This window comes from Cuculus canorus, chromosome 3, assembly GCF_017976375.1.
Source record: "Cuculus canorus isolate bCucCan1 chromosome 3, bCucCan1.pri, whole genome shotgun sequence".
NCBI lineage: Eukaryota > Metazoa > Chordata > Aves > Cuculiformes > Cuculidae > Cuculus > Cuculus canorus.
This window is the reverse complement of record NC_071403.1, coordinates 113,934,700-113,961,032: the sequence shown is the minus strand read 5'-3', so window position 1 is coordinate 113,961,032 and position 26,333 is coordinate 113,934,700. Positions and strand designations below refer to the sequence as shown.

The window sequence follows — 26,333 nt, the reverse complement described above, 5'->3', positions numbered from 1 at the left end:
ATTTAGAGCTCTGTAAATATGTTTGAGTTCAATATTTTTCTCTTTATTTACTTACTACTTACTATGTGTTCTGATTTGCTGTTACTCTATGGCTGCTGTAGAGCGTCTTTTCCTGCTTTATGGAGGGAGGAAATGATTATGTGTCCTTTAAGAGCGATAGGGTGTGCCTAGACTATTAAAGCTAGGTCTTATTGACACAGTTTAGAACAACCTTCCAAAGAGTAAGAAGTGGTAGGAATAAAGCCAGTGACAACTTCCAAAGAGCCAGAAGTTTGAGAGAAGATTAAGACGCTGCTGAGAAGAACAAAGCACAGACGACCAGACATGGAGGAGGTCATGGCAAGCAGGAGTCTGCTAAAACTCCTCTCTGTAGAGATTGCTGTACCTCAGAAGAAAAGCTAAACATGAGTAGATTGAGAGTAGGATTACAGGAAAGAGCTCACTTTGCCTTACTCCATGCAAGTCCATTTCTGTGTTTTGAAAGTATCCACTTCTAGATTTTGTTAAATAAAATTATCTTTAAAATTTGATAGCCTTTCCCCATGAGTTTGTTGAAAGACAAAAAGTTTTTGTACTTCCATCTTCAAAATACTGACATCTCATCTACATATGATTTTCTTATTGTGTTAATGTTTCGAACTCATTCCTATCAAAGCTATCTACAAAGACAATTTATGCAGTGGGACAAGTTCTCATCTTCTTTCGTCTTCTAGTTGTTTCACATGGAAATAGAGCATTTAAAAAAAAATATTCACGTTACTGTTGCTCCATATTTTCATATTCCTTCAGCTGCTGACTGACCAGGCTCTGATCGTTTTGTATACTGCACATTTTCCAGGAAATGAAAACCATTTGCCCAAGAGAGCAGCTGCCTCAGTGCTTCTAAAGTGGATTTCCCTGCTGCGTAGTTAGTAATTTTTCTTGCAAGTAGTGGCTATGACCATCTTGTCACACAGCGTGCATCAACCACAGTATTCTTTTCTAACAAGGTAATCACTTTGAGCCCAACACCAGCTTGTATGTGGTGTAGTGGTGACTCCAGAACATGGATTTTTTAGGTAATATTTGCTTTTGGGGCCTCAGTAATGCCAAATGATAGATGAGGAGACATTTGTTTCTGAGGTTCTGTGCCGTGCTTAGCACAAAAAAGAAACTTAAGACATTCTATATTCAGTGTTACGTGTATGACCCATCTAAACCTATTGTTGCTCAATGTCAATGCCCAAGGCGAAAGTTTTGGCCGGCTTCTGCCTGGGCACCATGCCATCCTGACAGATGGGTATGAGTGTAGACAATCCAGAAAGTATGTTTGTTCATCAAACAAGAGTGGTTGGGCATTTCTCCCAGCTGACATTCTGAAAACAGCTGTCTTCCTTGCTTTTTCCTGGTTAAAAAGTCTGTGATACTTGTAATTCTTCTGTAACTATGCAAACTGTCAATAAATAAGAGTCATTTTACAATTAGCTATGGTTGCTATGTTTGGGGTTACTTTTAAAGAGTAGCCTCAAACAAGCATTTATTTTTGCTTCCAGAATTAGGAAGTGAGGACCAAGTTTCCACGACTCATCTGACTTGCAATTAAACGAACTCAAAAATGTGTTCTCAGTTTTTATGCAACACGTTGCAACAAGCTGCCCCTTCTATTGATTACAGAGGTGACTGGGAACTGTGACACCTACAATATTTTCTCAGCTCTGCTGTTGGCATACTCCCTAACCTTAAATAGGATGTTTGGTTTCTGTTAACCAGAGAGGAAGAAATATGAAAAATTTATTTTCCAATGAAACAATTTGGTGGCTTTAGTTAAAAAAAACAGTGATAAAGTTTTTTACAGACTACAGATGCATTTCAAAATCTTTCTTTCATGTTAAGCAGAATAAATCACAAGTTTTTGCATTTCATAATATTCACACATAGCCGTGTGATATTTATATTCCTGGGAAAAGATTTTATCCAGCAGCAGGAGGGAGTGAACACCTCAACATTAACTCATCTACCAAGACAACAACAGTGGTTATGCTGATTCATAGTGTCGTAATGGTCTATATGTTCAAGAATTTTACTGTGTAGCATAGACTGATTTATAGACATCACGTGTTTATACATCCACAAGCGCAATTTTTCTTCATGAAATGATTTACTTGTCATTTTGCAACTTTTTTAACGTATCTGGTCAAAATTTTCCTATAAATTGGTGATATTTTATTGAAGTCAATGGATTTACATGGGATTAATGCACCTTAGACTACTGCCACCATGGCATGCAATGTGTGTTCTGAAGCTTGTGTAATCCCAAATTGCTTTTGCAGGACACTCTAGAAAAAGATCTAAGCTATCAAATTCCAAGGTTCAAATCTTAACAAGCACATTTCACTACAAAAAGCCCTGTGTTGCAATACAAACGCTATTAGAATACAAATTGTGCACATATACTAAAAATAATTCACAGCACATCCTGGTTTCCCATACCAAAACTTTTGAGATCTCAAGTTATGCAGAATTGGTTTTGTTGGGTTTTTTTAACCCCAGTGTTCAGCTGAAGAAGCCCAAACTCAAGGAGAAGTGGAACATGTGGGGTCACTTGGCTGTCTTCTTGGGATGGCAGCACCCAGTTTCCTAAAGGAACATCCTACTATATCTATCACATCCACATTTGGACCAAAATCTCTTTCTCAAAGAGCTTGAATATTTACCAGGAAAACCCCTGGGAATCAAAGCATATTAATTCACATGGTTGTTTTCCCACGGGTTTAATGGGTGATATTTTTGTCCTTGAAAATCTGCCAGGCCGAGGCCATGCTCTGCAGCACTTGGATACCACAGGGCACTCACTGATTAATCAGAGGGATGAGCATGCTTCATTCGGTCCTTGCCATTCCACTAGCATATGCAGTTATTGGGTTCACCTGTGAGAGGTAGGCATCCATCCTAGCCCGGCAGTACGTGACAGTGCCTGGTGTGTGTCCCAGTCTGTCCTTGTCCCCTTGGACCACCACATTCCCAGCAGTGTTCTTCCCAGGGGAAGCTGCTGACCCATTACAAGAAGATCCAGACTACCCTGAGAGACCCGGAATGGGAGAAACGCTGAATAAAGGAGAGCTCAGGTGAGTCTGGAAGGGATACTGGGCAGATACTCTTGGGTAAGTGAGGCACAGGCATGCAATAGTCATTTCGTGGATGGAAAAAAAAGGATCCCAGGAAGGGAAAATGAATCTTGTGCATCTTGTTGTTGTTGTTATTTTCAGTCAATAAAACTCTCTTTTTAACAGGATTGAGATTGTATTGGATCACTGCACCACCAGCATACCTGGACAAAATGATGAGAGGCCAGGAATTACATCTTTTGCATGTCTTTCAGTGATAGGTCTCTGATCCTGGAAAAATATGGAAGGGTGAGCTTTTTCTATCAAAGTCATTCCTGAATTATCTGAAGATATTTCAGCAGAAGTATGGAACACCCAGGAAGACAGGTAGAGAAAATTGTTTATTTTACAAAGACAGAAAAACTTTATTCTCTAGTCATTCCCCTCACACTCCATTCACAACTATGCTTAAATGGGGAACCTTCTCTGAGTTTTATGAGGAAAGTAGCTTCAGGACCACCCAGAGAGCTCTATTCCCTTCCCCTTGTCTAAATCACACAAAGAAAAATAAACAAATGAACACAACGTTTGCCTTCTCATCCCTTCTTTTCACTAAAGGGTCAGGAGGGTCGGGGATCCTTCTTTTGCCATCTCTGGACACCCTCACCCTCTTCAACAACCAATCCAGATAGATCATGGCCTTTGAAATCTCAAATCCTTTAATCAGTTTCTTCAACTTTCTCCGTTGGCTCCTTTATGTCACATTCCTGGGCTAATTCAGGTACCTTCATACAGTGTAGGATTTGGATGACAGAAAACACATGGGGAAGTACAATTCCAGAGATCTGTGCAAGTGGTGGGTTGATTATCCTTAGCTTCATTAAGGTTGCTCAGCAACATGAGCTTGTATTAATCATGTCAGAGCAGCTGCATCCTGACAAGCTATCTGCACTGCCAGGATAAAGACTCTTCCCGCACACTGCTAAGAAACGGTTCTCATGAACTATCCCTCTGCTGTCAGCAAGGTACTGGGTGAATGAAAATTTAGACTTGTCAAAAATTTCATGAAGAGTTATCCTTGTTACAGTAATGAGTCCAGAAGGAAAATAACAGAGAATGTTGGACAAAACAGTTTTTCAGTGACAAAAGAAAAAAATCAAGAGCAGCAACTGAAATATTAAATAGTGTGGCTAGATGATCTAGGTAGTTAAACATAGGGTAAAGAATTCCCAAATAGATAGGTCACTGGCTGCAAAGTTCACAGCTTTGCTTTGCCTGGAAGGATGGAGACAATATATTCTTGAGAGATTCATCACTAAGTCTGTAGTCGTTATTTCCAGCTGGAATTTTTCCATTTGATAATTTTAAGCTGTTAATCAGAGCTCATCAGATACTGCAGAAATAGCATTTGAGAACTTTAGTTTAAATTCCAAACAGCTTCCTTGTGCTTATTTCTTATTAATATGATTATGTTGCGCTCAAAAATGTTCTTTTTTTTATCTCAGCCATTTAATGATTTCAAATTACTAGCCATTCAGTGTAACAGCACCTGAAGTAACATTGCAGAACAAGACTGAACTCTTCCATGAACAACCTTTACATTGTCAAGTGAAATGGGAACTTCTGTAGGTTTGCAGAGATATAATATTGACCCCATCGAGCTACATCTGGGGCTTTACATTTGGGGAGGGGTTACTGAAAAATTATTTGGTCAAGTGTTATTGGATTCATATTTTAGTAATGGCATTCTCGGAGGTAAATTCCCTTTAACGATACGTGGATGAATGGAATGTGAGCGATGCCAGCCTTTTAAAAAGGTATGGGTCTCTTTCAGACACCTTGCAGGTGGTTTTAGGATCCTATCCCTAAGGGTCCATGGAAGTAGTAGTGTGCCAAAGCCTCTCTAAAGTAAAATGGGATTCTGGAAAGCTGAATGCGTTTATTCCCTTGTTACAAAGGCAGAGAACTTTGTGTTGAAACTCTCTAGAGGAGATATACACTTATGTCTGTACACATCTACGTTTGTCTACCGTCACTTTGTTCTGTATAAAATGAGCTCTAATTGTAAAGTGAAGGATTGTGCCCCAAGCAGTGTATAACTGACACACTGGATGCTACTGCTTCAAAGATGGAAAACTGTCAGGAATGGCTTTCTCACTTTTTCTTTTTTTTTTTAATCTGTCACTTCAGGTAGCTGGAAAACACAGGATGGAATTGCAAGGAGATTTACATCAAACAAACAATCAAATAACCAAACTCAGACTTCAAAACACAGTTTGGAAACTTTAGGAAACATTTGCCTCGTTTATTTTGTGCTCAGAGAGAGAAATATTCCTATTAGATTGCTCACACTTGAAAATGTGAGTATGAAAAGAGCACCTAAGTCAGAGAAAAAAATAAAACAAGTAGGTTTGGTCTGCTAGTTTGTATAATTTTGCTGAGGCTTCACATATTTTCAAATAAAGAACACTTCAAGTCACTTAAATACTACAAATATTCCTACACTTTTTTTGATTAAGTAATACACACGGAAAGAAACTGCTGGGAAGGAAGACTGCTCCGGTTCCACTGCTCTGCAGGCCAAAATCCAGATCTCCGAATCTCCATTAGATTTAATAAGACACTTAATTTCTGTGTTGTGGTTTTTTCCTCCAGATGTAAAACTAGGACAGTGCAGCTACACTTGGCAGCCACTGTTTACATTCTAGACCATAAATTTGAGTGGTCAGGAGCTGACGCACCCTATACATAGCATTAACAGGATGGACTTCTACTTTCGGTTGGATTTTGTTTATGCAGTAACTAATTTAAATAGTATTATTTCTAAAAGAATTTGGGCTGACCAATAATTTTAAGCAGTTGAACATCTGAAATATTAAACCAAAGAAATGTGACTTCTGATAGTGATGTGGTTACAGGTGAATCCATTAAGAATGGAGAAATCGTCTGTTGTTAAAAACTCTAAGTATCGTTTATTTCAGGTTTAAAGAGTTGCTCTGTTGCCTGTTAAACATATCTGCAAATTTTTACATTTAATTTTATTTCCTCTGCATAATGCAAATCTGAAAATCTATACTATATATGTACACCATAGATCACTACTATGTTATTAATGGCTTATTCATCATAAAACCAGTGTAGTATATCAGTATAAGTATCACTTGATGTATGTATGTGCACCAGTATATATATAGCATGGACAAATCTTTCATTTTCCATCCCTATGATGGAAAAGTACAGAAGTCCATCTAGTTCATGGAGTTCTTCCTGCTTTTATTTCAACCAATCTTTAATGTTGGGGTAAAACTGGGATAAAATTTTACTCAGAGTAGATTATCTGTGTCTGTCAGCTGTGGCAATTCCTTAGTTTCGTCTGAAGGATGAACGCCAATGTCAGAGTTAAGATATGCAAGTAGATACATTTACCATCTTGTTATAGTAGGAGAATTTTAAGTTGGAAAGGAATTTTCCTGTTGATTTAAAACATAGTAGGAACTACCTAGCAGGCTAAGCAAACCAGCGTAAGATGCCCCCCTACCCCACACTGTACTACCTGGGTGACCAGGTCTGACATTCACCGGGGTCAGCCTCCAGTCAGGTCAGCCCATTCTCCTGCTCAAGGACAACATGGACTTGCTAAGGTCAGAGTATTATCACCTCCACACCCCACATCGAGGCAACACACACCACCCTGTACTCACTGCGTACAGAGTGGTTTAAGAAGCTAAGCAAGAAAAAAAAAAAAGTAACTTAGGGAAACTATGGGAAATAAGGAAAATCTTCAGTTAAAAAAAAGAACCTTTGATGCATTGACCCTGGACAGATGATGTAAGAAAAGCCTAGAGAAAACTCACAGGGCAGTGTCTAATTTTTATTTTCTCTTGTGTGGTCTATTTAAAAGAGTCAGTTTAGTACTAAGCATAGGAAAAAATATGAAAGCTAGGAGGAACGAAAGCAGAAACAAAAAAAACCCCATTTTTCTTGCAGTAGGAGAGATAACAGAGTGTGAAACCAAGGAGGAATAGCCATATCAATCACATCACAGATCTTGGGAGCTGAGAGGAGCTACAAACTGAAAACTGATTGATGGTTGGATAAGTGAAAGTATCTTGTGACATTATAAACTACATAGGAATTGTTCTAGCTGTTCCATTTCATCCTGGCAAAAAGTGTGATTTTTGTGAAAATAATTAAGAAAGGGTTAAATTCCTATGACATTTTACTCAGTCCACTGGGAATAATGATAAACTAATCCTCTTGATAAGACAGGTAGAAAGAGAACAAGAAATTCACCCTAGGAAGGAGACATGTGCTTGTGGCTACAAAGAAAGGGGTGATCCCAATTTTCAGTTGATGACATTCTTCTTTGTATTTATTGATGTAGGGTACCTCCACCCACTGCCCTTGAGAGGAAACGCCTTTTTCTCTTCTTATGTGTCTAACATAAGATGGACTGAAGAGTTCAAAAAGACCAAAATGTCTTGCTCTTTCTTAGGGTTGTTGCTTCCATCTGGCAGCAGAAGTCCAGTAGTAGGATAGAATAAAGAAGCTGGAATGATTGCTGCCCATATTGCTTACCGAAGTACCTCTCAGAGGCACTGGAAATGAAGATCACTGACTCTGCGAAACCTCAGAGAACAGGAGGACTCCTGAAAGGGGAAATCGACCATTTATTTTTCTGCCTAGAGTGATATAATAAGTGCAAATCACAGCAGGTAAATTAGCTTGGGTGCCCTATAACTTTATCTCGCTGACTTAGTAGGTACCATGGCCCTTTCACAGAATCACAGAATCATGTAGGCTGGAAAAAACCTTTAAGATTATTGAGTTCCACTGTTTCCAAGCAAGCTGACACTTCATTTCTTTCAGATAGTCAGTACGACTCTGCAGAGAAATTGATTCCACACCCAAATTTTTCAGGAAGAAAACACTACAGAGATTCCGCACATAAAATATTTTTTTAAATAATACAAATTGAAACATCTTTTCTTTCTTTCCTTCTCACACGCACGCTTTCCTAGGGAGGATTATATTGAAAATTCTGATGTATAAATAATTTCATCCTTGAGCTACTCTGAGCTATGAACTATCCGTGATCTTACTTCTAGTGCTTCCTTTTGGATGAAGGAGTCTTTTTTCCCCCCTTTATGATTGCTCTCTTCACTGAGAGAATCCCATCAGGTTTCCTGCCTCTCCATGTCCTCTGCGATCCTTTCCCTGTAGCCCTCACTGGAGAGCTCACCCCTGAGACATTCCCATGCTGGTGGGAGTGGAGGAGGGCTGTGCTCTCCAGCTCCTCCCTCTTCCAGAGGAAATGTCATGAGAAAATGTTTTCTTGAGGTCTTTCCTGTTAACATGCTATGAGAATGCTTGCTATCAACTGTGCATTTTTATGGCATTTTGTCTGGAAGTAATGTGAGAATGTTCTTTCTCACATTATTTCCAGTAGAAATACCCTGAGAACATTGTTGTTTGTGATATTTCTACAAAATGTACTTAGAGATTGGATGTGACTAAATTTGCTTTTCTAATTGGGGGGGTTGGGGGGGTGTTCATTCTTCCAGCTGAAATTTGGGCAGCATTTAATGTCTCTCCATTAAAAACATTTCTTTTATCATTAAGCCTTGTCCAGATTTGTGCCAAATGAAGTCTTTAGCTGAAAAAAAAAAAAAGATTTGTTTCTTTTGTGCCCTGAGACCTATCCAAACTGAATCAAAGGTTAAGAAACCAGATTAAACTCCACAGCAATTACAGTATTTATAGGATTTCCTTCTGAGATGAAGTTGTTTCGACTGCCCTTTCGGTTTCAATGTGGACCTACAATAGGGTTGAATGAAACTGTGGAGGAGTAGAGACCTGGAAGAACAAAGACCACATACTGTAAAAAAGCCATTCTAATTAAATCAGAATGAAAACACAAGAATGCCTTTGCTTTCAGAGAAACAAGTAAGTGACCTGGAGAACCTTATGACTTGGCAGTCTACACATTTCTTTTTTAGAAAGCAACTCACATCTTTAAAAGGAAACAAATCCTTGAAAAAATATAAGATGTGTCACGTCAATCAGCTATTTATGCCCTTTTCTCCGATCCTGATGTTTCTCTCATGAATTATGCACTTTCAGCTGCCTCTACTTACATATGTGGGCCCTTGTGGCATGTTTCCCAGGACCAGCATGTGATTACAGATCATAAAAAATGAACATACACATTACTCCTTCAACAAAGGCTGAAATGCACAGTTCCAACTGCTCCGTGTTAGAAATCTCTCTTCTATTTGAAAAATAGCAGCTGTTAATAAAAACATCTATAACTGTAATAGCTGCAGCCGTGAAAACTAATCACCACATTTTCGTTTTAAATTGCAACAAAGGAATTAAGAAACAGATGCCCAAATAAAAAGTAAAAAGGTAAAGGAGCCACTAACAGTTTCTCAGTAGCCAGAAGGTGGTGCTACGTTGTAATATAGTCGCAGGGGGTCAGGTTTGAGTCTTTGACAATTTATGCTGTTCGATTCACTTTTTTAAAGTGAAACAGAAGGAGAGAATAAACCATCACAACTGCGCTGCGGGGAAGTGTTTGGCAGAGGTAAACTGAGGCATAGAATTTAATCCCTGATATATTGAAATCCAGTGGTTGCGGTGATGTAAGACCAGGTCTTTTGGTGGAAACTTTTCTCCCTCACTGTTCCTTTACTGCTGGTTATACTAAACTCTCCTGCATCCTTAACTCTTCTGTTTCATCAGAAGTCAACAACACAAAATGGAACAATCTTATCAACCATCCTGCAATGTGTTTCCTTGAAGAAGTAGTTCTTCTTGTAGCATTTTACATCATTTTTACTCAGAAATTTTCAGATCTGTCTTTTTGTTGAGTAAAGACGTTTAGCACCAGGTGGACACTGTTGACTTTGATGAAACTCTGCCAGATTTTGCCAACTAAAGTGGTGCAATCACCTTCTTAAACAGGAGAAGAAAAAGAGTGCAGAGCCGCTCTCACATCATGTATATCTGTGCAGTGAAGAGCGATGTTGTGCAAAGGTAGAGGGCTGGATCCTAGTGATTTAGCTCAGGTAAAGCAGCCTTGCCTGCCTGCTTAAACTTCTTCAATCATCTTACTCCCCTGGTCTGAGTGGACGTGTCTGCATTACTGTTTTATTTACAGCTACAAGTGGTCTTTTGAACCCTATAATATGGGTTACTCCACTTTCTGTGCTTTGCTCAGCACCAAATATTTCTCTCCTACAGATTCACTTCTATTGATCTGCTTTACTGATTTATCTGGATATAGCCCATGGGTATCTCTGTATAGGCTTGGGGTCATACGGACAATTCCCCTGTGTTCTGTGATGAGATACACCGATTTGATGTGATTTTTTTTTTCTTTTGTGGAAAAAAAGGTCACTAAGAATGAGGCAGCTGCCTCATGGGGATAAAGTTTTGACTGGGAGGAAAATGACCCTGACCATCAGAACAAATCATCTCAGGGACATGAAAAATTATTGTCAATGCCATGGTTGTTGTTTGCATTGCTGAGGCATATTGGAATTATGAGCCAGCACACACTTATACTAACTGCTAACAAAGACATGATGTATTCCACAGCGAAGGAATTACTTCAGATGTCAAAATCTTGCATGGATTAAAGGAGAGACACTGCATTTTCATGGAACTGAAATCCATTGAGAATTAATGAGTATGTAAAAACCACATCCAGTTCAGGAAACCCCTGGGCTGAAAGTAGCTGGAGGCTGGGAGAACAGTGAGGGGGATGGTCAGATAGACCTGCCCACTTATTCTTTTCTAGACACTGCTTTGGCTACTTCTCAGACTAGTCTGGGGCAGAAAAAAAGGTAGTCCTCTCCCATGAGAGCAGCAGCATCCCCTTTACGTGAGATGGGCTTAAGGCTGAACATCTTCCTCCTGCTACTATCCTGGAAGGTGTCTGTTCAGCTCCTCTTCCTTCAGCTCTAGCAACCTCTGTGACCCTGGAAATCAAAGGAGGTTTTTGTCTCTTGAACTTTCAGGAGAAGATTTTCCATCAACTCATTTTTTATTGGGGCTAATTTATCCTTGATATGACCTTTCTAAGTAATGGCTCCTCTCACAGCACCACTTAACCTGAAAGCATACAGCAGGTGAGATTTGCTCACCTCAGCCATGGAGAGATTACTCAAAATGGAAATCAGAGAAGCCCTTTTCCACAGGATATGCCACATTTGCACTGTGCATAATGTCTATGATTTGTCATAGGACCTTTGTGAATCTACTGCAGACTTTTTCCTAAATTTACAGGGCCAGAAAGCTGCTTCCAGTCTGGTGGAAACATATCAGTAAGACATTTTAATGAAGGACACAGCCTTTGATCCAGGTGGAAAATAAATAGTATTTTGTTTCCTAAAGCAGGATCGTGTAGTCTGACCAGCTTTATCTAGAATAACCTCACCAAAACTTTGAGTTCCCATATAAATTGACGTGGCTTCATTTTTGATGATGTTTTTTCAATGTAAACATATATATACACACATATACAGTAGCTATTAAATTCACCAGAAGATTAATGAATGCTTTCAGTCAGAAAAGTGGTCCACAGCAGAAATAAATATGCTTAAGTATTTCCAAAACCATGAAGTTTTATTGTCTTAAATAAAATGAATTTTGAACAATGAGGGGGAAACTGAAACCTTTCCTTAATTTATGTAATGACGAAATAGCCAAGTTATTGAAATAAAATATTGTTTAAAGCATCTATATATCTAAGGCCTATACTGGCAGAGGTTTAATTCAGCTTGGAATAAGTGCTTCTGTGAGAGTTTCTTGTTGCTGGAAACAGAGGTCCACAGTGGAAGTGGTGACAGACCTTAAATTAGTGTAGTGCTACTGTACAATAATGTGTATTCTCAGTGCCATATGGTTATGATATGCAGCCATTTTCCTATGCTGATTATAAATTTGGGCTTTCTGGCAGACATTAGAGAAGGGGAAGACATCATTGATCATTTTATCCATCCACTTTAGGTCAGTGAAAAACCACTCCTGGCAGTCTCAATTTCTATTTTTTAATTATTTGCACTGCTATCGTGCCCTGAATCCCCAGGGAGGTCAGTGTCCCCTTGTTCTGTGCATCGTACATCAGGGTAAGTGTTGCTGGCTTTGAAAATACAGAGCAGCTAATGTGCAGATGTCATCAGCAGCAAGTAGAAACTGAGGTTAAGGTCACACTATACTTAATGTAAAGGCTACGAATTCTTAACATTTGCTGCTTCACTTTTTGTTCTTTTATTATAATCCAACTGTCTTGGTTTGCTTACCATGTCACCTCAACTGGATGAAGTTACACAAGCATCAGAGAAGAGCTGGTGTGTAAAGAAGCAGGTCCCTCTGAACAAACGCAGGAAGGATGTTCTAGAAACAAAGACCATCAGAGTCAAACTTCAGTCATTTGTCTGAGAAGCAGACAAGACAGAATATCACAGGAAAAGCAGTGGAAAGGCAACGTTATGGGACAGAAGAGTATCTAAACACATATGCAGAGATGTGAAAGGAATCCATGGACAGAATTCCCGAAAATTTGTCTGTGCCATAAAATGAACCTGTGGCAGGAATCCCACAACCATGAGTGGAAACTCATGCCATTACATCCAGACTGTATATGTAACACAGCAGCGTGCCGCGGTGACCTGTCACTGCATTTTCTCGGCAGGGCTTATTAGCTTGGGCGCCGCACTGCCTGATGTGGGAACGGTGCCTCAGATGTGAGCTGGCTCGGGTCCAGGCAGCTCAGTGCATCCATGTATCACACGCCCCAGCACACCAGCTCTGGGATTAGCTTGGACAGACCTCACTTGGGTCTGTTTTAATTGGTCCATAAATGATAAGGAGCCCTCATTGCTTCTCTTATCCAACTAATCTCCAGTTTAATAAAGGAAGTTCTTTCTCGTGCGCAGACAGCTCTTTTCCTTTAAACAAAAAAACAAAAAAAAAAATATTTCATCCTAGTATAAATTAATTGCCTTCCAAAACCAGAGTGCTTTGAAAAAGAGAAATTCTGGCAAGCCAAGCAATCGTGTGTTTAGTTGCCATTTGAGGGGACTTGCTCTGAAATTCTAGCCTCTGCTGCCTTTCTCCTGCTAAGGAAGAAGTACCTCATATCACAGACCAGCAGCCCCTTCAGGCAATTGCCATTTAAAGAGTGGCATTGATGGACTCTGTAAGGAGTCCTATTCAATGCTCTCTAGCTGGCAGCATGATGTCAGTGATGTGGGCGGCAAACCCCTGAATTTGCTTTGATGGTATTTGTGCTCTTTTTTTTTTTTCATTTTTCACGAATGAATGATTCATTTCTTTGAAACAATGTGTTTGGAAAGCCTGCCCCACTAAGGAATTGTCTACGCAGTGGGGGAGGCTTGGAACATTGTATGTCCTCATGGAAGTACCAACAGGGGTTGTGCCAGATCCCCAGTGCAAGAGGTAACAGGCATGCTTGTATCAAAGCCAAAGCTTCATGAATCAAAGGCGCTGACTCTCGAGCACAAGTGCCAGCGTTTGGGCAGATAACATAGCCCTTGTCAATTTAGGGTGAGGGGAATGCCCCAGACTAATCCTGTGGGTTCAAAGAAACACAACATAATCGATTTTAAGTATCGAAGAGCCTGGCAAATGTTCTTTTCATTTATAGATGTTAAAGGAAGAAATAAGGGTAATTACGTGGTCTCATTTCCCGAACAAGAAAACACAGAAATTTTTTTGTACCATTTTCTACTGAAAACCAATTTTACCTTGGGTGTTTCGTTCTAAAACATAGTGGGATGGAAAGAAGAAGCACTGGAAGAAGAAACTGGATGACAAATCACATGATTTGCAGGTGGATTTGCAGGTTCATGTGGCAGGTAACCAGAAGAAGATTTTGGCCAGTATTAAGGCTGTTGAATAATTCTGTGCCACCTTCAGTATGACACTTGCCAGCAGGGTCATTCAGACTTCTTAGATTAGGCTATCTAAGGCAAAACACTGTATGCGATGGAGAGAACAAGGCACCCATGAAAATTCATCAAATATCCTACATGCAGAAGAGTGCTAGAGGCAGCATTAGACTAAACTCCAGAAGCAGGGTCACGTCTGAGCTTCTGTCACTCTGTATCGATGAATTTCCTGAATCAGGCTGAAAATTATGTGCCTGTGTTCACTCAGACAGAAAATGTGGGATCCCCTTCTGCTCAGAGGTATATAATCAAGCATTTTGCATTCTTTTAAAAAGGCAAATAAAAAAACATGCGACAGCCCAAGTTTTGCCTAACATTTTTGTGATTCTTAAAAGGAACGTTAACATAGCTTTGTAGCTTCAGACAAATACAAGGAATTTAATTTAAATTTGCATTTCATATGTGAAATATTAAGCGATTCATTGCAACAGCTGATCTCTTCCATACTGAATCAACAAGCTTCCTCTCCTAACAAGCCCTGCATGAGGAAGTCCCCATGGGAAAACTGATCGCTTGACTCCACAGCACAACCAATCTCTGCTTCAAATGATTGATCCCAAACAGTAGGACAGAGGACTTTGTGTTAGCTATCATACATCTAATCAGCGTTTCCTTAACCCTTTCCATAATAGCAAGTCGCTTAGATTACTTATTCAGGAAGCAGAAGACCTAACTCCATCCTCTTCTGAAGTTTAAATGCATAACTCCTACATTACAGAAAAATCCTTTAACCCAGCTCTGTAATATTGTGGATGGTTTGCATGCCTCCTGTTAACAGCAAGCCATGCTGGAGGGGTGTCTTAAATTCAAGATTAATGTTTCTTTATTTCTATTAAACATGTCCTGCACAGAAAAAGATGCATATGTGCTTCATAGCGCAAACACAGACCTCGACCCTAATCATCATTGAAATGGTCTACAACAGAACCCTAAAATTCAGTAAGTCGGTGCTCAGATTCCATCTCCACAACACAGGATGAAATGAGTGCATTTACAGAGACACTGAAATTAATGGACTCTTTAATCACACAAGAGCAGAAAACATCTTATTCTCCTCCACTACTTCTTGCCTTTCTCAGAAGACAACGTATGCAAGAAGATGTTATTCACGACAAATGAATTGCTCTGAGTTTCTGACTCCATTTGTCTGTTCATTTCCTTGAACTCAGTGATGTTAAATAAGAATAGAGAAAATGCTGTTACTGTTAAGCATTAAGAAGTAGCTCCCCGTTTGTTCTGCAGTTATGTACACACCATATAGAAAGTAAGGACAAGGAAATGCTTTGAAATCAGACTTCTTATTTTTGGCTCTGGAACTTGGTATTCCATATGCATTGAGTAGATTTTCTCCCTCTGGTTTTGACAATAAATGCCACTACAAGTCTCAGAAATCTGCCTTGTTGAAAATGTTGTCAAAACGGCACACACAAAAATTCACTTTCTGACAATCATTTCGGTAGGAAATCCCCAACCGTCCCTCTTTACTTTCTTACAATGGCATTTTGTATTCTCTAATATGTGGAGTCTTGGATTTTTCAGTGTGAATCATAGAATGGTTTGGGTTGGAAGGGACATTAAAAATCATTCAGTTCCACCCCCTGCCATGGGCAGGGACGCCTCCCACTAGATAAGGTTGTTCAAAGCTTCATCCAATCTGGCCTTGAACACCTCCAGGAATGGGGAAATCACAAGTTCCTTTGGCAACCTGTTCCAGTGTCTCACCACCCTCACAGTAAAAAGTTTCTTATTGATATCTAATCTTAATCTACCCTCTTTCAGCCTAAAAACATTACTCCTTTTCCTGTCACTCCACTCCCCGATAAAAAGCCCCTCCGAGCTTTCATAGGAGCCCTCTTTAGGTACTAGAAGGCTGTTAGAAGTTCTCCCCAGAGCCTTCTCTTCTCTAGGCCAAACAAGCCCAACTCTCTCATCCTGTCCTCACAGGGGAGGTGCTCCATCCCGCTGGTCATCTTCGTGTACCTCCTCTGGACTCACTCTAATAGATCCATGTCCTTCCTGTGCTGAGGACTCCAGAACTGAAAACAATACTCCAGGTGAGGTCTCACGAGAGCAGAGTAGAGGGACAGAGTCAACTCCCTTGACCTGCTGGTCACACTTCTTTCAATGCACCCCAGGATACGGTTGGTTTTCTGGGTGACAGTGCACATTGCTGATTCGTTGAGCTTCTAATCCACCAAGCACCCCCATGTCCTTCTCTCTAGGGCTGCTGTCAAACCTTTCTCCACCCAGCCTGTAATCGTGCTTGGGATTGCCTCAAACCAGGTGTAGGACCTTGCACTTTTCTTGTTGAGTATGATGAGGCTCACACAGGCCCACCTTTCGAGCCTGGATGGCAAACCTTCCCTCCAGTGTGTCAACCGTGCCACACAGCTTGGTGTCGGTGGCAAACTTGTTGAAGGTTCGCTCAATCCCACTGCCCATGTCTGAAACACCGGTCCCTTTACCGACACCTGTGGAACACCACTCATAACCAGTCTCCACTTGGACATTGAGCCATTGACCGCAACTCTTTGATTGCAACCATCTAGCCAGCTCCTTATCCACAAATCATGTCACTCCAATTTAGAGACAAGAACGTTGTTTGTGACAATGTTGAAGCCTTTGTACAAGTCCAGGCAGATGATGTCAGTTACTCTTCTCTTACCCACCAACACTATAGCCCTGTCATAGAAGTCCACCAAATATGTCGGATATGATTGGCCCGTAGTTAAGCTATGTTGGCTGCCACCAATCACATTCTTTTGTTCCGTGTATCTCAGCAGAATTTCCAGGAGGATCTGCTCCATGATCTTGCCAGGTACAGAGGTGAGACTGACCAGCCTGTAGTTCCCTGGATCATCCTCTTTTCCTTTTTTAGAAGTGGAAGTTAACTTTCCCCTTTCCCGGTCAGAGGGAACTTCACCAGACTGCCGTGACTTCTCAGATATGAGGGATAGTGGCTTAGAAACTTCATCCACCAGTTCCCTCAGGCCCTGTGGATGTATCTCATGAGGTCTCAAGTGATATTGATATTATTTTGAGTTACAGGAGGAACATCCTTTGAAGAAGAAATTATCCTGCAGTCATATTATTCTGCTTTTTTTTCCCATGTTTTTGATACAAAACAAAAAAAATGGAGTCTTTTGGAGAGAAGAAATTCTGAAAAAAATATCAACCCAAATTGTTACCTCAATGATATTGAATTACTATATTTTTAAATGTTAAGTATTGAACTTTAATGTTTATCTTTATATAAAACAGTTTATTTTATACCTGGCATACTCTATTAACATTATCAAATCAAAACTGAAGGTATTTCTTACTTAAATAAATATATATATGTACATGTATGTGTGTGTGCCAGCATTGCCAGATTCCTGACAAACGTTTTGATATTCGTGGAACTGCATTTCCTGGTGGAAGTCAGCTTAGCTCAAAAATTTTCAACCAACTTTAATATTCTACATAATGGAAAAGACATTTGAGGCTGTGATTTTTAAGGCATTAGTGAAAATGCTTAATTAGCATATCCATCCTATTGGAAGTGACTGACGTTTACAGAGGATCCTTTGAAAATCCAGAAAAATTATCTCAAGGACAGTATACACACATTGCCTATTACTTGTTAAAAATGAAAAGTCTCTGAGACACATGTTTAGGAAAACCTGAAGCACTGTACACTGTCTTTAACTTCTACGCAGCTGCAGGACAATGCTTTCTTTGTTTATCCTATAAATAGTTGGACTTTCAATGCTAGTATACACTGTTCTCAGTAGCTTTTGGATTTCTGTTATATGCTTATATCTCAAAAAAGCCCCAATGAAAACAACAAAACAAACAGAAAAAAAAAAAGTATCTTGCTGTAACTTTAAGGAAAGACAAACCACCATCCAAGCCAGAAATGCTTTAGGATTTTATTTGAAATCTTTGAAATAGTTTAAAAATTTATTTGAAATCTGGAAAGTGAAGTTAAATCATCAAATCAGATTCCCTGCATTAATATAACTGATTGCAATTCATTCTATACTTCAGTTGTGTCTCTGTGCATACTAACTTCACAAACACAAAACTTCCCACTGCACTTTTATTCACAGACACGTCAATCAGGTGCTCACCGTTCCCTTAAAGTTTAAGCCTTATTAACCTACACACTGGATTTGACTGATGATAGGCCACAACAAACAAAGAGCACCAACTCTCAGGTTCCAAATCCTGTCAGCCTAGTTCAGAGGGTCCCTGCAAACCCCCTGGAAGAGATGAAAGGATCACTCAAATGTCTGATTATTCAAACACACAGGCAATGAGGGCACATTGTGGAAAAAAAAAAAAAAAAAAGAAAAAAAAAAGAAGTTAGCAGAGTCCCCTGCTGATTGAGATATCTTTCTAAAAAATCAACTTGGTGCTGATCTTTGTACACAGATAGCGTTGGTTTCTAGCCCAGCCCTTCATGGGTTATGTCAAATGCACGCTGAGAACACCACGTGCAAGTTCTGGATTGAATGCCTATTTGGCAAATATTGTTAAATTGAAATTACCTCATGCCAGTATTGCCCAGATACAGTAGGAAGCCAGGATGTTAACTACTTCAGAGGAACTCAAAAATCACCATAATTCTCACTAGAAGAATTTTTTTTTCATGTGCAATTGCATAGGTTAGGGCTTCAGTGTAGGCATATTATTTATGCCTCGTTTTAGTATACAACAAAGATTATTTCATTCTGAAAGTCTGCTCATTAATGGCCTGGCATGTTGGGCAAATGCAGTTCCTGCTGATTAAATCTGACTGTACTTATTAGGATTTTCATTATTGTAATTAATATTACTATGATTAATATTACAACACTGTTCAGAGACCCCACTCAGGCATAGGATACTCTACATAAAAAGTAATAGTACTTTCATGTTCTAAAGTACAATTAAATATTATTTATGCAAAGTCGAAGGTCTGAACGGAAGAGAGGGATAATGTTAATGAGGAAATCCAGAAGATGGTTTTCTTTTTTTTAAAAACAAGAGATAAGTCAAGGGAACAAGAAGCAAAAAAAAGGCTATCCACCATGAAGACAGACTATAAAACAGAAGCTGACCTTAACGTTTTCCCAATTAGATTCTCTTATATTCCTGCTTTCCTACTGTTTTTGATTGCGGTTTTCTCCTAAATAAAGAATAATAACTATGCAGGATAACAACAACTGTTGAGCTTGCATGAAAAAAACAGCGTTCTGCTTATGACCGTGGTGGTTTGTTAGCTTCCCACTGAGCTAACTACCAGTTAGTAAAATCCAAATGGCATAATAAACAGAGCTGATGAGAGGATCACATCATAACTATGATGAATTTATACAATACTTTTTGAGAAGCCAGAAAGAAGTCCAGGATATAGTTGAATATTGCACAGAACAAGTGGCAATAGCTCCTCTATTATGTCTACCAAAGCAAACATTTATTTTCTGGGGAAAGAAATGTATAACAAATCGATAGGTAAAATACTTCTACCACTAAAATATTAGTTTCCCATCCAAAAGTGGCAGATTCAAAATTCAGCTGGCTTTACTGACGTGTCTCAAGACAATAAGTTCAACAAGACATAAAGAAATGAGGGTTATAAGAAGAAAAACAAGGACAAATATCTCATCAGGATGTGTGATTTTTGTAGCAAGTCAAGCATCCCACTGTTAGAGTATTGCCATATCAGTATAAACTAGATTAAGAATATTATATTCCATATTTTTGTATGATAGTGTATCAGCTCTCAAGGCTATAAAAATGTGCATTTTGTACTTTTTTTTTTCTGTTGCCATTTATTATCTTTGACCATTTCTTTAGCAAATGATAACACTAAGATTTTCATCTGTTTTCTGTGTCAGCTACATCTTAATACTTCTATCCTTTAAGAAGATTCCTGCCCATTCAATAAGCATGTTAGATAAAGGGTAAATGTATGAATAAACTTGTTCTTATATGATTCAGAAGCTTACAGCAAAAAAAGCAACCAAGCATATAAAAGTAATACGCTATTCCTCTGGGGATACAATACTTGTACCATAGCTTTGGCTTTATGTTGGAGTGTTGGACTGAGCCTGAGAGATGAATGTAAAAGATAAAGAAGCATTGTAAGGTCAGTGACTGAGCTCCTCTTTTTGCTAATCGGCTTCCCTTGTTATCCATCTAATTTACTAGAAGGTTAACCTTTTCACTACCACCAGAAAGTAGACAAAATTTTCTATTAAATGTGCATGGTAACAAATTAAACTTATCACTGTTTATACAGCTCTGTAACTGCATATGATACTGTCAAAAAATAAAATAAAAATAAAATAAAATAAAATAAAATAAAATAAAATAAAATAAAATAAAATAAATCAGTAACTCAGCAGCATTTTTCCCTCCAAAAAGCATTCAAATGCAAATGGGTTTACATGAAAAGATGTATCAGGCCTTCATAGGTAAAATATTTAATGGACATAGAGTTTCCAAGGCCATGGAAGGAATGACATTGCCTCATATTAATTAAGAAAATATTTAAAATGAGCTGACCTGGAATTTTCCAAAGGAACATATTCCCATTAAAAAAGTATTTTCTTTTAAAAGAATACTTCACATGAAAACTTAAAAAAAAAAAACCTGCTCCAAATGAATTTTACATATTAAATACATAGAATATTGTATTTCAGTATTTTTTAAATGTAAGGATTCACTTACTAGGTTGAAATGATCACAAACGTCAGAAATAAAACCAAAATAGTTATAGATAACTGAATCAAACCTCAATGTGTATCCACAAGTTTTTATGAGGCTTATTCTTTCTTCTGGGATCAAGACAAGCGCATATATTTAAAAAAAAAAAGAAAAGAAAAAATTAAAAGTACAAAATTTAGTTTCTTTTCTAAACTATTTTCTGTACCCCAGGAGTAAGAATGAAAGAAAAATTTAGATTGGGATGGACAATCCAGCGATGAGGCGTCTGTCTGCCAACTGGGAGATCAAGGTTGAGTGCTTGGTTCCATCACATGTTATTTTTGTGGCTTTTGCCCAGGCAGTTCATTCCATGTTCACCTGTCATAAATTCAAGGAAGTTCTTAAATACCTAGATCTCAGACAGCATCATTTGTTCCCTAGAAGCACATACAAGGAATTCATACTTCTGTCCTAGAGCATGCCTAGAAGAAAGCCCCAAAGTCCCCCACTGTAATGAGGCAGATTTCTCCTTAGGAAGTGCAGGTCCTACGGGGAGAACAGGTCTTGAACTACAGTCCACGACTTTAGAGAGGCTGTCACGGAATAAATGTCCCCAGAAGGACCATGTTCATTAGATGTACCCTGACTATGGCTAATTTACACAGGCAGCGCAAATGACAATCACTCTGCAATACAATTTCTAGTATTAAGAAAAAGAAGGTGATGTATAAAGGGCATTCTTTACTCAAACATTAATTGATCATCCCAGTGATTACTGAGACCCTCCTGATACCTTCTGTCACAACGGATCAATCTAGGGATTAATATTCTAATTAATGTGAGCTCTTCAGAGACTGTAGTGATGGAAGGGAGGGATGGAAGTACTGTAATTCAGAGCAATACATGTATCAACGCAGGATATTAGGGAGGCAAACATATGAAAACATTTAAACTATAGTGAAGAGCAGCTGTAAGTCAAAACAAGATAATTCGTACCAACAGGGATTACTTGGCATATTAAGAAAGTTTAGCTCTAAAGGCAAAGAAATTGACACAATCGCATTAAACACCAAAGAATAAAAAAACATTAGTGGCAGTTTGAGACTGAAAATTGAACTTCGAATGTTCTAAAAATGTGATCTTTGCACTGACAAAGATAATAAAAATTCTTAAATACAAAAGATATCTTTTCTAGGAAAACATCCAGAGGCAAAGTCTGTGTGTCATATTCTATCTGAGCAGGGAAAGAAAAAAGTTGAGTTTTGTCTGAAAAAAGTAACAAGCCACTGGACTTCAACTATGCCATCGACTTGTCTGGCATTCTCAGTCTATATGCTTTCACCTTCTCTTTGTCCTTTAGTTCATAGTATAAAACAAAAGATCTGTTAGATGTGTCTCTGAAAAATCCTTACTCTTTAGGCTAGGTTTGGTTTTAATTATTTTTCTTAGAAATTTAGTGGTGAAAATAAATTTAATATTCCATCCTTTAATCACAAAAGTAATTTTTAAGCATTTGGTTATGCCTATTATTTTCAAAACGCAATTAAGGGTGTAAAATATTGAAGAAAATAGTATTTGTAAGTTTGGTATCAAGTCAAGATGATGATCCTTAAGAAGAAGAAATGGGAAAGAGCTTTGGAATAGTTCTCAAATGAGACAAAAGGGAAAGATCGAAGGAGATTGTAGGCAAATGTTCAGAAGCTTCAGAGTTTAGCATTTCATAAACACTTCCACACACTCCAGGTCTTCACTAACCTAACCTAAACTTTTGTACCTTCTGAGTGCACAAATTATCAATCAAGAAATAGTTTTGTGGTCTTTGCATAGTGAAAAATTTGCATCAGTTTTGAACTTTTAATTTTGGGATTCTAAAGCTCAACATTTAGGGCCAGGATTTCATTCTAACCTCAGTACGCATTGCAGGTGCTTGACATCTCTAAGAACTGCGACTCATCATCTCAGTTTGGATCCCCAACAGTTTAGCCTTACTATTTTGACTTAATGTTGGCATTTATTATAATCATGGATAATTATGTATAATTATAATTAAGCCCTAATCCTCCTCAATTATACTGACATAAATTAGGCATGAGACGTAATTTAATCAAAACTAATGGATTTGAGCCAGTGTAGAGCTGACAGAAGGATAAACCCAGATCTTGTAGCTTATTATGAAGTATAGCATTCTAAATATGCCAGAGTAAACTGGTCTTATAGGCAACTATTTTTCAGTTATATTAAATGGTGTTATTCATTGATTATTATTGCTAACGCAAAGGGAAAAGTGGATTAATCCAGCAAATAAAGCAAAAATTACAAAGGGAGCGCTGAAATCTGAAAGAATTTCAAATCTTGTACATAAGAAAAAACATTTGTAGGATCACAAGGATGCCTATAAAGATTACTTTTGTTAAAAAAACTTCAAAGGAAAATTCGTTCCCTTGGGCATTTTAAGTGTATGTGGTAGAAATACTCACAACCAGATGCTAACTTTTCTAACTGACCAAGAGTGGCCTTAGAGAGGGTGGTTGGGGAAATGATCCTTTACAAAACATGGGATACAAAGCTTATGTTGTTGAAAGAAGAAGCATGTAATCAGCTAAAGAATTCCTGAGAAAGACCAAGGGCAGCAGATACAGAAACCTTGAACTTCCTTGCTTCAATGCATTTTTCGCATGCTTCCTGAAGAAAGGAGCAACTAAGGGAATTTATTAACTTTTAACTTAATTAGGTAGATGCCAAAAAAAATGTTCGTTCCTGGAACAGTCTATTTAGACAGTGTAGGCTTCAAAAAAATTGTAACTCCACTTTAGGAGTCCAGTGGAGATTTTTTAAAAGGCTATGTGAACTCTTTTTAATTCTAAATATAGCACAAGAGAAATTTTAAATGAGAATTTTAAGTGCACATTTGCATTGAGAACATATCTAAGGCAACAGGCAGTGCAGTGTGTATATTTGTGGGTAAGTTTAATTGATATATTCCATTAAAATCTAAAATAAACGTTTATAAGATAATACAATCTATTCCTGTGAAATCTGACATCTCTCTCTATCTACCTATAGATATACTAGTTTTTCTAACTTTGATTTCTATTCATGTGCTGTGAGAGCATATATAACTTAACTTTACCACTCCTGAGCAACATTGTGGCAAATCTATCCTATGGTTCAGAGTTATGGGCTCCCTCGACTTACTTGCCTAAAACTTAGAGTTTTAAAGATTTTAGATGGTCTTTATTGTGAAATTGTGTATGAAATAAAGAGCAATATTATTTTATCTCTCACTTTATGCTCACGAACAATTGCTAATGGAAGAAACAGCCCTTGAACATCTACTGTCTTTATTTGGGGTGTGCAAAAGTACTCCGATTCCCAATTTCCCCCTAAGCGACAGCCTCTGTTTCATGTGATGTCTTCTGTGTCAGTCAACAAAGATGAGGAGATGATGCTGTCCCTGACAATGGAAACTCAGTGCTGGCATTCCAGCCTGATGATAGCCATGAACTGCATGTGACTATGTGCTGGGTTAAGAAAGAAAACAGGATTTTAAGAACTACTTTCACAGCAAAAACAAGTTATGGATGCAGAACAATTACTGTACGGTAAACTATAATCAGATTAATTTTATTCAGTGGGTTGATTTACAGTATCAGCATTGCAAAGTAGGTTGAAACAAGCCCTGTTGAAACAAAGTGCCTAATTCTCTAGCCTAATTCACTAGCTACTGGTAGTGAATTCATTGGACTGTATTCAAATAATTAAAATGTTCTTGAATTAAGAATAGAGTAATTACAGTAAAGCTGTCAGACATCCTCAAAGCCAGGGCCTAGAACTCCAAGGCAAAATTTATTAAATAATAATTTCATTTTTGTAATGGATTCTTAAATCCATTCACAAGTATTCTCTGTTGCACCCCTTTTGAGGCACAAATATTATACAAAGATCAAGACATAAATGAAGGACCTATACTACCGTCCTGGAATAACAATAAAAAAACCCAACTACAGTAACTCCCATGTTATCAGAACTGTTGGTGAAGTATGTTTTTTGGTTATTACTCATGATGAACGCTGCAGTCTTGTCACTGGTTTTGTATCCCCGCTAGTAAATCCTACTGTTTGTTCTCAATGTTGCAGGCATTAATATTGTCGTCAGCTGCGTATTCAGACCCTGAATCAATAGCTTTAATCATCTTTGTGGTTGTTCTTTTATTCATGTCTATTGATTACAGTACCACGGTATAGAACAGCAGAGAGGGCTACTGGAAAAAAAAAAAACACCCTAAACAAACAAAATCAAGAAATATTTGAAATGGAATAATTCTTCCAAAATGTTAGCTCTGAAGAATTTTGATGCATCAGACATTGCAGGCAATTCAATTGTTTGTCTAGAGGTCTTGATAACGTTTTATGTGCAATGTATTTCAGAAAAGTGAAAATTAATTTCGTTTTAGTGAAAATTCATGTACATGATGGTATTTCTTGACTGAAACAAATAACCAGCAGATAGTAAATGAAAGTCGGAATAAGGTTAACCAGTATAATTGAAAGATGCTCCATTTTTTTTTGTCATTGAGCTGTTAAGATGCCCAAATAGTTTCCTGGTTTTTAAGTATTTTTAAGTATAATTATTTGGCATGTCTGAGGTCCTTCAGGAGACTGCCCATTTGACTAGAACTATATGGATGTATATCACTTGAACGGTTCCTGAATTATTCTATAGAGATTATCCTAGGTTACCCTGACTTTGGACCTAGGTTCACAACCCGTGATGCCCATGTATTCATTTACTCCTTTGTTTAACTCTTTTTTTCTTAAGTTAACTGCTTTGTTTGCATCTTAAGGAGACCTTTCACTCTAGTTCCTTACTTTCCCGTCAGGAGACCATCTTAAGAACATGACAGAGATTTTAATTTTCTGCTTCTATCAGCATTGCAATAGTATCCTGAGGGCAGGGGAAATGATAACAATAACAACAAAAAAACTAACCAGGAAAGATGTTGCATTGCAAGGATGAGTCTCAGAGCTTTGATAAGATCTGCATTACCTTTGGGATCAGAGAACTTCTGCAGTAATCCTTGCTTAAGGCTCTGTCTGAGCAAATATGAGTCTGCCAGGGGTTTCATATGGGTGTTGGGAAATACTAGGTTCAAACCCTTAGAATTCACCTAAGAAAGCTCTCCTGCAGGCTCATAGAAGTTTTGACAGAGTAAAAGATGTTGAGGAGGGGGTACATACATGCACATACAGAGAGTTTACAGATTATTTCCTTTGCAAAGGAAAGTGAAAGAATGAAATCTATTTTGATGTACTGGAAGTCAAAACAGCTTCCTGAATGTGATTCATCCATCTATGTTTCATTACACAGAACAGGATCAAAACAAGTTTTATTTTTTCCCAGATTGAAATGTGGGCGTCAGGGGGCTAAAAGAACAGTTTTCTCTCTTTTTTTCCCCAAACATTTTTTCACCCTCCTCATTGGAAACATAACGCTGTCAGCTGTCCATGCCATCTTCCAGTTTTAAGTTCTCTCTCTCCATCTGTGTTCATACCTTTTTTTAACTTTTAATCAGGTCCTGCCTTGTCTTTGTACA

General features: G+C 38.3%; 1 long non-coding RNA gene across 1 annotated transcript; it reads left to right on the top strand.

Annotated features, from left to right (window-relative positions):
* Nucleotides 1-2,854: 2,854 nt before the first annotated feature.
* Nucleotides 2,855-5,915, top strand: LOC128851770 (uncharacterized). The gene is made up of 3 exons (XR_008449207.1): nucleotides 2,855-3,104; nucleotides 3,270-3,392; nucleotides 5,274-5,915. It is a non-coding gene; the product is annotated as an uncharacterized LOC128851770 (long non-coding RNA).
* The last annotated feature ends 20,418 nt before the right edge of the window (nucleotides 5,916-26,333 follow it).